General features: G+C 45.7%; 2 non-coding genes and 1 pseudogene across 2 annotated transcripts; all 3 read left to right on the top strand.

Moving 5' to 3' along the window:
* Positions 1 to 585: 585 nt before the first annotated feature.
* On the top strand, positions 586 to 704 carry LOC139736717 (5S ribosomal RNA). Its single transcript, XR_011711279.1, has one exon. It is a non-coding gene; the product is annotated as a 5S ribosomal RNA (ribosomal RNA).
* Positions 705 to 1,522: 818 nt separating this feature from the next.
* On the top strand, positions 1,523 to 1,641 carry LOC139736790 (5S ribosomal RNA). The gene has a single exon (XR_011711343.1). It is a non-coding gene; the product is annotated as a 5S ribosomal RNA (ribosomal RNA).
* Positions 1,642 to 2,458: 817 nt separating this feature from the next.
* On the top strand, positions 2,459 to 2,571 carry LOC139736746 (5S ribosomal RNA; annotated as a pseudogene).
* The last annotated feature ends 12,040 nt before the right edge of the window (positions 2,572 to 14,611 follow it).

Raw genomic sequence — 14,611 nt, 5'->3', positions numbered from 1 at the left:
CCTGAATCAGGATCCACTTCAAGACAGCCCACCGGAGACTGTCAGAGTACGATTATGACGTCACGCATAGTTAGAACTGCTGTTACGTAGTATAACTGTCACCAGGAAAAATTGCACTGCGCTGACCCGTACCTGGGACAGCCATCAAAAGGAATGTGCGTCAGGGGAAGCTGGTGGTACTCCTGGCCATCTCTCGGCCTTCTCTGGCAGTGAATGCATAGCAAACAAAGCAAGAAGGAATGCCTTCCAAAACAGTCATCATCATTTTCCTTCTACAGAAGGCAAGACTGATGAGGGGGCGCGTCGTGATATTCGGGCAGCATCCATGGCCCCTCGGAACGCACAGCGCGCAGTCAAGAAAGTCAGGCCCACACCTCCATCAGCAGGTGTGTCTTGTGCCTCATAGGCACTGTTGCACCATCAGCATCCCATCCATGGTTACAGTCCTTCGCAGTCACTACAGCTTCGCTTTCATTGGTCAATGCCTTCCAGCTCCCTCTGGTGGCAGAGACGGGGCGTGCTGTAAAATAGTTCGTCCGTGAGGTTGAGGACAAGCATAAATCAGCTAAAGTCTGTAGGTATGTCGCCTACGACCATACCACGCTGAATATACCGGTTCTCGTCCGAACACCGTAGTAAAGCAGCATAGGGCCTGGTCAGTACTTGGATGGGAGACCGCTTGGGAATACCGGGTGTTGTAGGCTTTTTGCTGTCTAAAATGGATGCTCTCCTCTTTTTATGAAACACTTTATTTTTCTTCTCGGCAATTTTTCATGGTTTTTCCTAGTCGGCAATAAAATAAAGACACCAGCTAGTCCTGTCCTAATTATTTTGAATGAAGTCCAAAGGGGCCCAATCGCCTCCTGCGCCTCGTCCTGTAGATACAGCGTTGCAGACGTTTTGGCATCATGGCACACAAGGTGGTGCCTGAATCAGGATCCACTTCAAGACATCCCACCGGAGACTGTCAGAGCACGATTATGACGTCACGCATAGTTAGAACTGCTGTTACGTAGTATAACTGTCACCGGGAAAAATTGCACGGCGCTGGCCCGTGCCTTGGAAAGCCATCAAAAGGAATGTGCGGCAGGGGAAGCTGGTGGCACTCCTGGCCATCTCTCGGCCTTCTCTGGCAGTGAATTCATAACAAAAAAAGCAAGGATTCATATGGCAGGAACGCCTCCCAAAACAGTCATCATCATTTTCCTTCTCCAGAAGGCAAGACTGATGAGGGGCCGCGTCGTGAAATTCGGGCAGCATCCATGGCCCCTCGGAACGCACAGCGCGCAGTCAAGAAAGTCAGGCCCACACCTCCATCAGCAGGAGTGTCTTGTGCCTCATAGGCGCTGTTCCACCATCAGCATCCCATCCATGGTTACAGTCCTTCGCAGTCACTACAGCTTCGCTTTCATTGGTCAATGCCTTCCAGCTCCCTCTGGTGGCAGAGACGGGGCGTGCTGTAAAACCGTTCGTCCGTGAGGTTGAGGACAAGCATAAATCAGCTAAAGTCTGTAGGTATGTCGCCTACGACCATACCACGCTGAATATACCGGTTCTCGTCCGACCACCGTAGTCAAGCAGCGTAGGGCCTGGTCAGTACTTGGATGGGAGACCGCTTGGGAATACCGGGTGTTGTAGGCTTTTTGCTGTCTAAAATGGATGCTCTCCTCTTTTTATGAAACACTTTATTTTTCTTCTCGGCAATTTTTCATGGTTTTTCCTAGTCGGCAATAAAAAAAAGACACCAGCTAGTCCTGTCCTAATTATTTTGAATGAAGTCCAAAGGGGCCCAATCGCCTCCTGCGCCTCGTGCTGTAGATACAGCATCGCAGACGTTTTGGTATCATGGCACACAAGGTGGTGCCTGAATCAGGATCCACTTCAAGACATCCCACCGGAGACTGTCAGAGCACGATTATGACGTCACGCATAGTTAGAACTGCTGTTACGTAGTATAACTGTCACCGGGAAAAATTGCACGGCGCTGGCCCGTGCCTTGGACAGCTATCAAAAGGAATGTGCGGCAGGGGAAGCTGGTGGCACTCCTGGCCATCTCTCGGCCTTCTCTGGCAGTGAATTCATAACAAAAAAGCAAGGATTCATATGGCAGGAACGCCTCCCAAAACAGTCATCATCATTCTCCTTCTCCAGAAGGCAAGACTGATGAGGGGCCGCGTCGTGACATTCGGGCAGCATCCATGGCCCCTCGGAACGCACAGCGCGCAGTCAAGAAAGTCAGGCCCACACCTCCATCAGCAGGTGTGTCTTGTGCATCATAGGCACTGTTGCACCATCAGTATCCCATCCATGGTTACAGTCCTTCGCAGTCACTACAGCTTCGCTTCCATTGGTCAATACCTTCCAGCTCCCTCTGGTGGCAGAGACGGGGCGTGCTGTAAAATAGTTCGTCCGTGAGGTTGAGGACAAGCATAAATCAGCTAAAGTCTGTAGGTATGTCGCCTACGACCATACCACGCTGAATATACCGGTTCTCGTCCGAACACCGTAGTAAAGCAGCGTAGGGCCTGGTCAGTACTTGGATGGGAGACCGCTTGGGAATGGCGTTCGGCCCCACGAAGCACATACCCCTGGTCAGCGACCACCGCCCCACGAAGCACATATCCCTGGTCAGCGATCACCGCCGAAAATTGCCCCCGAGCGGTGACCATAACCCTCCTCCTGGGATGGCAGCTACGCCCAAAAAATATATATACATTGTAGTCTGTTTACCGAATGAGATGCCTCTATAAGGTACATCCTCACCTTGCGAACGGTTTTGTATAGGGACATAGAAAACAGAACCAACTAGATACTGCATAAATTGAAAATAAACGTATTTTCATTTATACAAATTCAATAACAAACTAACTTTGTGCACTGTTCAAAGAAAAAAACAAAGTCTGTTTCTCTTATCTCAATATCTGTCTGTTCATACTGCGTCAATCTTTTTGTAATTCATTCGCGTTTTTATTTTCATTTTTTTATGTTGTAATTATATAACAGATGTAGTAATAATAATGATGATTGAAACATAATTGATGCATTCTATGTGTAGCATTCTGTGGAAAGTGAATTCCATGATATTCATAGTGGTCAATAGATTGTTAAGCTGAGTACAAATATACACAGACAACCAGAGAAAATAATAAAACAAAACGGAGACAGAGGTTTCATACAAACATACAAAAGATATTCACATACACACGGAAACATACAGACAGGCACAAACTCCGAATTATCACCATACAAATACAGACACTTGGAAAATCAGACGTTCAAATACACAAATACAAAGACACACCCATGCACACACACACACACATGCACACTAACAAGCAAACACGTATACATCAAGTCCGAGTAGGCCTATACGACAAGTCATCTCATGCCAACACACATTCACAAAGCAACCTCCAATACATCCACGTGTGCAAAACTCAAGGGACTTCATCGAGAAAGTGGGAGATCAAGGTTGAGGAGAACGAGATCTGCGCTGCATTTGATGTGCCTGCACTGTTCACAAGTGTACCTCCTGACAAAGCCATTGAAATAGCTAAGGAACGCCTAAGAACTGACACCAGTCTACATCAAAGAACCAAACTGAACCCGGATCAAATTTGTCAGTTGTTAGAACTGTTTTTTTTTTAATCCACGGTGTATTTTGTGCTCATTGTGCTTCCTTCAAACAAAAGCATGGCTGTGTCAGTGAATTACAAATACCTCGAGTCGCGTACATCGTGGCTAATCTGTGCAATGAACGGTTCAAGACAACAGCTCTAGCATTTAATGGAACAGCGATCTCACATTGGTACAGAATTCGTTGGCGACACACGTGTAGAAGGGTGAATATACAATCTGAATTGGACAGCTTCATGCAGCACATTAACTACTGTGATCCGTTCATCAAGCTCACGGTGGAAAGCAGCAAGGAAAACCATCTCCCCTCCCTAAGTTGCTCGATCACGGTCAGTAAGGAAGCCACTTTGTGTTCATCAGTTTACCGCAAACCCACACACACAGACCAGTACTTGTTGTTTGACTCTCTGTCAGCTCTTGGCTCTGAGTAGTCTGGCTGATGATAGATTAAAACCTTTTAACAGTGGTCTGGTAGTACACGAACAACAAAGGAGGGCGGTGTTACACAAGTGTATACCGTGAAATAAATTGTTTAATAAGGACGAAGCTCGGCGTTTCCGACTCGTCAGAAATCAAATAAAAATCAACTGGTACAAAGATTGATAATTCAAAGAATTACGTCAATAGTGCTGCTGTAAGAAATATCCTACCAATTCACATTGCGGCAGACATAAACATAGGCATTGAGTTTAAATGGTTGAGTAGCACCTGAGGGGGGGGGGGTGCAGATCGAGCTAACGAGTCCTTCAGTTCACTCAAGTGAAGTTCACAAAGTTGGGGTGTCCCCTGGTCTTACGCGCGGAAGAACGACGGGGAGGTGCGTCACCCTGTAGGACGAGGACGGTGAGTAGTTCCGAAGGCGGGGCTCTGAGAACAGACCAGTGATGAACGATGCCGACTGATGCCGAATAATGACGGGGTTATGGCGAGTGGTGTGTGATGTCTGCTGAGTGCTGATAGAGTTGCGTGCTGAATAGCAGCTCAGGATCGTTGCGTACATGATGTCGCGTTATAGCGATGCGGGCTGAACGTTTGTCATGAGCCCAGCACATCCAGTTCATGAAGGGGTGCGTCAAGCTGGGGGAAATTGGGGCTTCTCCTGGCATGCCTGGCCCGGTCTGTGCTGCCAAAAGTTGCGCTGAAATGGGTATCTCCTGGCCTGTGCTGCCGGAGTCACGGTGCCTGCAATTCTGTGGTTCTGCCATCCATGCTAAAACCGACTTGCAAATTAGGGCGTGTGCCTCAGCCTCAGTACCTCCAACTCCCTTTGATACACATATAGGAGCCGGGTTTGCAGCTCCCCAGCCTTACATCCTTCTGCAAGGAGCTCTTGGTATCATCTGTCCACTGTCACACTTTCTCTCTCACATCTTAGTACTCTCATACTCACTTGCATACACCAACACAAAAGATTTTGCATCCTACACAATTACATCCACCTGTGTAAAATATGCTAAAACCCTTGGCTATGTGTTATTGACTTGATAGGCAGACTGTTAACTTATCCCGTTCCTTTTAATAATCCCAACCCAGTGAATTCAAAATAAATCTGATATGTGAGCATGCATGATCCTAGTACAAATGAGAGGAAAGGGGAGGTAAGACTGGTCACATCGTGACACTCACCATTCACTTATCACAAACTTAGAGTCGTAAGAACTCTGTTCAACGGAGCATTCTATGTCTCCCTTCTTTTAAAGAGACGAAGGAAAAGGAATACCAACACCTGCGCACCGTGCTGAAAACATGTGGTTAAGAAACTGGAGCATAGAGAAAGCCGTTCACACTGGCAAACGTGACGTCAAAGACAGGGCATCCGATAGCATATCCCAGTCACGAGACAAAGAAGTTTCGGTTCCACACTGCCAAGGACCGGTCAGAGAAAATCATTGTTTTTTTCAATCATATCCCGGGGTTCCTACCGGATTCTTGTGTACTTTAAGCCTCTCAATTAGCACTCTTCGGCAGAATTAGATTTTTACATCCCAAAGACAAAACTCCAAAAAGCAAACGTAAAGATGTATATTCTTTTTTTTACAATCACGAAAATTATTTCGTACCGCACCGAGTACTTTTGCCTCCTGCTGGTGCCTTCTTCAGACTGCGTCGTAGATAGCGGTATGACGCTGGACATGAGAGAATGGGATCATGACATGTGAGAGGATATATTGCCTCGAGTCTCTGTTAATTGTGTTAGCTGTTTTGCTGATGTTAATTGCCTCCTGATCTCTGGTGAGAATACGGCTCCCGTTTCATTGCATGGAATGGTTAATAATGGCAAAATGATCCCGAATGGCTGATTTGTGGATGCTGTTGTCTGCCGATTGTTTTCTAGATCGAGTGAAAGGAATTTGGCTTACGTTTCTAACTTCATTCTTATGCTCGTCTCTTCTTATGCCAAATTGCCTGCCTGTCTCCCAATGTATGCAGCTGAACAATCATTGCAGGGAATCTCATATACGACTCCTGCTGTGCGTCGTCTACTTTCCGTTTGTCTTTTGGGTGGACCAGTAGGCTTCTGATGTTTTTATGTGGCTTGACAGCAGTGGAAGCTTCAAACTCCTTGGAGACTCGTTGAAGGGCTTTAGTAGTTCCTCTGCTGTAGAGGAGAACTACAATGCCCCTTCTCTGTGGATCTCTGTCTTTGGGGGTTTTGGATTTAGCTGACATTTTTTGATAAACTCTCTTGAAACTCCATGGGGGATATTCATACTTTTTTAGAGCCATGGTGACATATTTCAGCGCTGTTTTTATATGTTGATATTTTTATATTTGAAAGGCTAGCAATATTGACCATTCAATTGTTCTTTCTGACAATGAGTGTGTTAAGAAAGGGAATGGTATTGTCTTGCTCTTTCTCATGTCTGAATATGATTTCTGTTTCGACAATTCGATTGAGATGGTGAGTGAAATTGTCAATCCGATCTTCCTTTACGATCTCAAGAATATCATCCACATACCGCTTCCAGAGTTTGGGTTTGGCTTCTCATGATGTTGTAACTACTACCTGCTGCTCTAGTTCTTTCATGAAGAAATTTACTATGATAGGCGATGCTGGGCTGCCCATGGTTGCACTAGATCTATGTCGACAGATCACCCCATCAAATTTTAAATAATATGTTGTAATGAGCACGAGATCCAACAAGGCTACTATGTCCTCAACGGAACGTTTGGTTCTTTTATGTAGTTCGTCGTTCTGACGTAAATAAGTGTAAATAAGCAGGAAACATCATTCGACACGAACACATCTCCATTCTAAATATAGACCTTGATAATTTGTTGTGCAACTTCTTTTGAGTTTTCCACTATGAACAGAGACTCGAGCCAATATGTCTTGTCACATGTATTATTATCCCATTCTCTCACGTCCAGCGTCATACCGCCATCTACGACGCAGTCTGAAGAAGCCACCAGTAGGAGGCGAAAATTCTTAAATTATGCAAATAATATTTTGAAGTATAATTGGAATTCTATCAATAATAACGAAGTACAAGTAGAAGGGGCATATTCCACGTGTTCAGGCAGTGCATCACACAAAGGAAATTCAAAGTAGTTAAGATTCCAGTGTGTGGAGTGTGAGGTGTTCACGGCTATAAAGGAGTGGGTTTGTGAGGAGTGTTCATCTTTCAAAGATAAGTGTAAGTGTACCAGTAGACTGCACGGTTACTGACTTATTCTTCCCAGGCAGATATAAGGTACTCCTTAAGTTAAAGAAGATGCTCAAAGCATGAATATCTTTATTTAAAGACAGACACGATGTTTGTGGATTTTGAGATTTGAATATGGCAGTAATCGCGTTGAATATTAAGAGTAAAAAGGCTGTATACAGATTCATTCCTGCACATGCGGATGCATCCACCACAAGCAGTACAATAGGCACAGCACATCAGTCATTGATACCAGGCACACAAGGCACGTCAACTTCTGTGAAACACGCTGGTGGGTGAAGGAATTGAAAACGGGTGGGACCCTCTTCTACTTGTACTTCGTTATTATTAATAGAATTCCAATTATACTTCATAATATTATTTGCATAATTTAAGAATTCTATTACATAACACTCGTGCAAGTATTCAGAGGGTTAGCATGTTCGAAGCAATTGACAGAAGTTGATGTAAATGGATAAGACGTCATAACACAGACGCAAGACACGCCAGCTGTCTGATTAGTATACCGGACTTTATTACAAAGATGCAGGACATTTTGTCCAGGACAGGATGCAGGACAGGATGCAGGACATTTTGACTCAACATTATCCCAAACGATAATACAAAGGCAGTTATCCTTAATATAATCTAGAATACATGCAAGGAGTACTTTCTCTTTAAAATCATTTACTGGCGGTTCTAAAAGAAAAATTGACATTTTGCCGCCAGAAAAACCACGACTGCCATCCTTCTACTACCTTCTCCTCTTAACAGTCGGACCGCTAGAGACGGTCGTCATCACCGAGAATTACGCAGTAGAATTAAGGACAGCCGAATGATAAGAATCGTCAACAATTGGTTTATGATAAAAATCTCTGAATGTAGTCACGCAAGACCAATTATCGATTGACATTATATCCTTTAGGGTCGCCCCGTGAGCATAGGCGGATGAGGCTGATGCGCTTCGAAAACTATGTGCTTGAAATACTGAGGTATCTATTCCTGACAATTTTGGGATATCTTTCATCCAATGTGCCAAAGTACAGGTGGTCACTCGAGTGTGTGGCCTCCTGCTGGAAACAAAAAGCCTAGTCTCATTGTTATGTTCACGGAGAGGGGCGGTACGTTTAATGTACTCATTGAGGGTTCTTATCACACACATTTTATTGTTCGGAGTGTATTCTTAACCGAGTATTCTTAACCGAGGTAGTTTTTAACAAATCTGTCATGTAAAAAGTAGCGTGATCTTCAGAAAAGGAACATGAAGAAATATCAAGATGAGACAAGTTTGTGACCTCTGGGCGGAAACGAGCGCCATCAAAGACACTAATTTCTTACTCAGTTGTAACAGGGACAAATTTTTATCATCTGGTAAACCAGCGATACAGTTTAGAACAATAGAAACGTCCCATGTGCTACAGTATTCGGTTTGGGTGGATTTTGATTGAAAATGCCTTTCATTAATCGAACAACATCAGGGTGTTGACCTATTGGCTGACCATTTAAAATTCGTGGAATCGCAGATGATAAAGCAGATCTGTAAGAATTAATTGTAGAGTAAGACTTGCCTTTGGAATGTTCAAAGGCAAGGAAATTAACAATGTCAGCTAAAGTAGACGCGAGTGGATTGGTCTTTTGTTTATAACACCAATCAGTCCACTGTTTCCAGGCTGAATCGTATTGCTTACTAGTCCCGCTGCGCCAGGAGAGAGCGAGGAGATGGGAAGCTTCTCTCGAAAAACCTGCTGCATCCCAGCGTCTGCTGAGATAGTCCATGCGGCTAGCCTCATTTTTGGTATCGGATGAACAACGGGGCGTAGGCAGTCCATCGGTAGAAGAAGGGGCGGGGCAACTGTCATGCGAAGGATGGCGGGGAACCAAGGTTGGGTTTTCCATATCGGGGCTATGATGAGTGCTATTCGTGTGTTGTCCGTTTGTAGCTTGTTGAGAACTCCAGAAATGAGGCAAAACGGGGGGGGGGGGGGGGGGGGGGCAATGTACGGAGTTAGACATTTCCATGAGATTGAAAAAGCATCGATAATTTTTGCATTTATCGATGTCTGGGTCAAAGGTAGAGGCAACCACGCGAGAAAAGGCATTTGGACGCAAAGTTAATTCTTTATTCATGTCCCTTCTGGACAAAACATCCGCTTCTTTGTTTGCTTCACCGGCAACATGAGATGCCGAAATCCAAATTCTTCTTTCTATACACCAAGACCGAATGCGGAATGCGATCTCATTAAGTTTCTGCACATTACCGCCCATCTTATTAATGTATGCTACTGACGTGGTATTATCTGTTTGAATATGGATGTGTTTATTGCGGAACTCGCTACAAAGGGTAAGCAATGCTTGCTCTATTGCTAGAAGCTCAAGGGCATTAATATGCATGTACCTTAGCTCTGGGCGCCAGACGCCTTGAGAGATAGAATTGTCATTATGACAAACGGCTCTCCAACCTGTGTTACTAGCATCTGTTGACACTGTGATTGAGACCGGGGGTTTGATTGACGAAGCCACCATTCAATATCCTCACGTAACATTGTATTAAGAGAAACAGAAGAACTATAATCGTCATTTGAATCGTAAAGAGCTTTTGTCTTTGCCCATTCGAGGGGTCTGAAGTGCATTTTCCCGTAGGGAAACGCTAAAAACAAAGAAATGATTGAACCAATGAAGCTGGCAAGGTCGCGAATTGAAACTCGATCGGATTTTAGTCATTCATCACCCTTGGATTTAATTTTTTGGACTTTTTCTGTTGGCAACTGAAAAGACATTTTGCGGGTATCGATTTGGAACCCGAGAAAGAGCGCCGAATTCGTCGGCGTCATAACCGACTTTTCACGGTTTACGATAAAACCTAAATTCGACAAAAGATGAAAAACATAGTTTGTGTGCTCCATGCTTTCTCGACGTGAGTGAGCAAGAATCAAAATATCGTCTAGGTAAATGATAATTCTAATTCCTCTGCTGCGAATAGCAGCAATCACAGGTTTCATTATTTTGGTAAAAACACGGGCCGCCGAACTGAGACCAAATGGAAGACATTGGAAGGAATAAAATTTTCCTTCCCAGAAAAAAGATAGATATCACCAGTGTTCAGGATGAATTGGGACCGAAAAATATGCGTCCTTTAAATCGAGAGAAGTTAGGAAATCATTATGCTGAACCAAATCTTTAACAGACGTAATATTTTCCATTTTAAAATGGTCATATTTCACAAAAACGTTCAAGTTTTTGAGATCGATAACTGGTCTCAAATCTCCCGTTTTCTTCCGAGTTGTGAAGATAGTGGAAACAAATTTGCAGTCTTCTCTTCGACTTTCTACTGTTGCATTTTTTCCAGAAGCGTATTAATCTCTGTTGAAACAGCTTTCTTTTCGTCCGCACAAAGCGGTATATTATATGGCATGGAAAATTGACAGGGCGTTCTTACAAAATCAATTTTGTAACCTGAAATAGCATTTAAAATCCATATATCGGATGTTATGTGAGACCAATTATCCCGGCTTTGGGAATTAACTCACTCTTAGTTTTTTTGCGTCAGGCTTGGCTGGGGTGTACGAGGCCCTATAGGGACGGGTGAAGGGTCACCGTAGGCTGGGGCCTGGGGACCAGCTGGTGGCGGCCGGGAAACGGTCGCTGGAGGCCTGGGTCGTCGAAAAACATCCCTTCGCCACGCGGCTTCACGTTGATAGGGGCCGCCGTCTCTACGACGGCGTTGCCGGAAATCGGCTTGCCGGGCGCTACCTTGCGACCCACGTTGAAAGCTTCTGAGACGTTTTTTAACGTCGTAGGCAGATTGCTCCCAAACAGGGAGTCCGTAATTGGCGCAGTCTTTGCACACAGGCCCTGGCAACGGGGATTGAGGTGTTGTTTGATGTCCTCCCGACGTTTCATACTCGTCTGGTAGCTGGCATAGCCGGCTAGCGTAAGGCCATCGACGGCCAGCCGCTGTAGTTTCTCGATGTCCACGGTCTTTTTGCCTTTCCCGACTTCTTTGAGATATGCTAACATTTCCACAAATGGAAGCAGAGCTTTCACGATATTGAGTTGTAACTTTTGCGACTGGGCATCAGTGGCCCTTGCCCTTGGGGGAAGGGAGTTCCAGATCTCGTGGTCCACGCGCGGCACACAGGCTGCCGCGGTGTTGGCCGGAGGCTTGTATCTTTCTTGTATCTTCTGTATAGAGTCTTTCTGAGGGGGTAGAATTACCGCCTTGGTGACTCGATCCGCTAAACCGTCATATACAGGCGGAGATACCTTGTTGGCCTCCTCATAAATCGTATCCACGTCCGCCTCCCGTCGTCAGCCTCGTGGTCCCGGCCGGGAGAAGATATTGGATACCGGGTGTTCGGTTTGTGGCCATGCTGCTGGCCTTGGACAGAGCCGGACTCTGCTAGGCGAGAAACTATCTCCGAGAGCCGCCTAATCTCCGCGGCCTGAGATGTTAGTTGGGTCTCTACGCCTTCCTTACTGGGTTGCTGCTCGTCGCTCGACATTCCTGTTACACTGCCGGTCACACATGAAAAAGATAAACACTCCTTACAAACCCTGTCCTTTATAACAGTGAACACCTCACACTCCACACACTGGAATCTTAACTACTTTGAATTTCCTTTGTGTGATGCACTGCCTGAACACGTGGAATATGCTAACCCTCTGAATACTTGTACGAGTGTTATGTAATAGAATACTAAGGTACAAAATAATTGTCAAGATTGTAAAGAAGAACACATTTCTATAAAGTCACCAATCAGATGAACCTCATTCAGAAAAAAAAAAACACCGCGGAATAATGTGATATACAGGATTCACTTCCATGGGAGAGACTGTAGGCCTAAACACAATTACATTGGTGAGACCAAACAACCTCTTCCTAAACATCTTTACCAACATAGCAGATGTGGGTTAGCGGGGAACGAATCTGCTGTGTTCACCCACCTGAACAACATAGGGCACCATTTGAAGATAAAAAGTCGACAAACATTGACAGGAAAATCAGATGGTTTGAAAGAGGAGTCCGTGATGCGGTACATGTGAAGGCAAAAAATCTTTCCCTGAACGGGGGATGGGGACGCCGACACAACCTTTCACCAACACAATAAGTCACGTGTTTCGGAAAACCTCCACACAATAAAAGCAGGAACATCGCCCATTCACCAATCAAGGGTTAATACTCGCCAGCCGGACAGAGCTGAAGAAGTGACTCGGACGAATCACGCAACTGTTTATTATTTCTGTGGTTTCCACAATATAAGTCCAGTCAAACAGATTAAGGCCGTGTCACACCATTCCGGGCAAGCTACGCGGGCTTGTGGCGAGGAGGTAGTTTCCAGCACGTAGAAGATTTTCAGCGGGCGAACAAGAATGTTTGCAATTTTCATTCATGCCTTGTCATACCGTATGGGGGAACTTCTGCGGCTTGACTTGCGGGGAAACAAATTTACTCCCCGGAGCTCTCCGCAGTTGGTCCGCACCTGACAGTATCTAGCGCGTAGTTGCCCGGAGGTGCTCAAGCAAGTCCGATTTAACCGCAGCCAAGTTTTGAGCATGACCAAAACTTTTTTCCGGGTGAGTCGCGGGAATGCCCGTAGAGGTCCACGCAGAACGCCAGTAGGAGACCCTTAGCGGCAGGACTTCCCAGGCAATTCCCACGCAGGTACTTCGCAGTCCCGTATGCAGCCAAGATAATGAAATTCTGTGAGATTTCAGCCATTCCATGAGAGGAATTCCTTCACTGAGTTGTGAGCCCCCACGCGACTGGTACAAAGGTCACACAGTATACTCACAAGTATAACGCGTCCAGCAAGTAAGACACATGCGCTGACTCGCACAAATCCTTTTCCGCCCTCAGGAATGTCCGGTATGCGCGAAAATCCCTACGCGTAACAAGCCCGAGTAGCTTGCCCGGAAAGGTGTGACAGGGCCTAAACACGGTTGCGGGTAAAAAATATGCGTGCGCACCTCCGGGCGACTACTTTTGAGATACATGCTAGGTACTGTCATGTGCGGATAATCTGCGGGGACCTCCGGGTAGTCAAAATTGTTCTTTGCAAGTCGCACGCAAGGCTGTTGTGACACGGCCTTTAATAAAGGCCCTGTGACACTTTTCCGGGCAAGGTACGCGGGCTAATCGTTACGAGTAGAGATTGTTCAGCACACAGGAGAATTTTCTGCGATGAACACGGTTTCGCACTTGCGTCTCAAGGGCCCTCACACCTTTCCGGGCAAGCCTTGCTTGCGACTTCCGGGGAACATTTTTTTTTTTTTTTGCTATCCGGAGGTCCCCGCAGATGGCCTGCACAGTGACAATACTATGTCACGTAGTCGCCCGTAGTTGCACACGCGAGTCCGATTTACCCGCAGCCAAGTTTTGAGCATGCATGCTCGGAATTTTTTCCGGGTGACTCGCGGGGATTGCCAGCAGAGGTAAACACAGAACTTCAGTTGGAGGGCCGTTGCAGCCGCAAGTCACAGGCAGTTAACCCGAGTGCATACTGAGGGTCAGTTCCTGCCTTGCATGAGTTGTCAGCCCCTAGGGGCCTGACACGCAGTTGTCACACGGTTTCCCCGGAAGAAGAACTTAAATAGCAAGCGTCCAGCAAGTAAGAAGCCTGCAAAACTCACCCAAATCTTTTGTCTGCCCTTTGATATTGTCCGGTATGCTGGAAAATCCCCACTCGCAACAATCCCGCGTAGTTATCCCGGAAAGGTGTGACTGGGCCCAAACTTGGCTGCTGGTATACAGGACCTCCGTGCGCAACTCCGGGCACTACGGGCGAGATACGTGCTAGGTAATGTCATTCGCGTGTCATCTGAGGGGACCTCCAGGTTAAACAAAAAAAAAGACAAAAAACGAAAAAAAAAATTGTTCTTCGCCAGTCGCACGCAAGGCTTGCCCGGAAAGGTGTGACAGGGCCTGTAGTAAATTCACAGTCAGTTCATGGGCACCTTAGGCGTTTTCACATCAGCCCGATAAAAATCCAAGCTCGGGATATTTTTCGCGATTGCGAATTAGAGCGCTATTTAATTTCTTATTCACATCAGCCCGAAGAGAAATCGCCAGAAATATTTTAGACCTAATTCGACAGCTTACTATGTGTAAACAGAATCAGTAATGTGTGTGCCCTCTCAAAAATTCCTCATTTTTTTTTTGTGCAGTTTGCCTCGATCGATCAGGTTACACACCCTAGGCATGATGGGATATATCGCGCTAATTTCTCGAGTCGTTTTCACATTATCAAATAGCGCGCTACTATCCCGCTATTTTAGAAATTTCCCGAGTTGAACTCGAGAAATTTTCTCGATCAGAGCGATACAATTAG

Source organism: Diadema antillarum, unplaced genomic scaffold, assembly GCF_040938485.1.
Source record: "Diadema antillarum isolate AM-2024a unplaced genomic scaffold, OU_Dant_1.0 seq00000662_RagTag, whole genome shotgun sequence".
Taxonomy (NCBI): domain Eukaryota; kingdom Metazoa; phylum Echinodermata; class Echinoidea; order Diadematoida; family Diadematidae; genus Diadema; species Diadema antillarum.
Note: the sequence above shows the minus strand (reverse complement) of the source record. Positions and strands in the feature narration are given on the sequence as shown.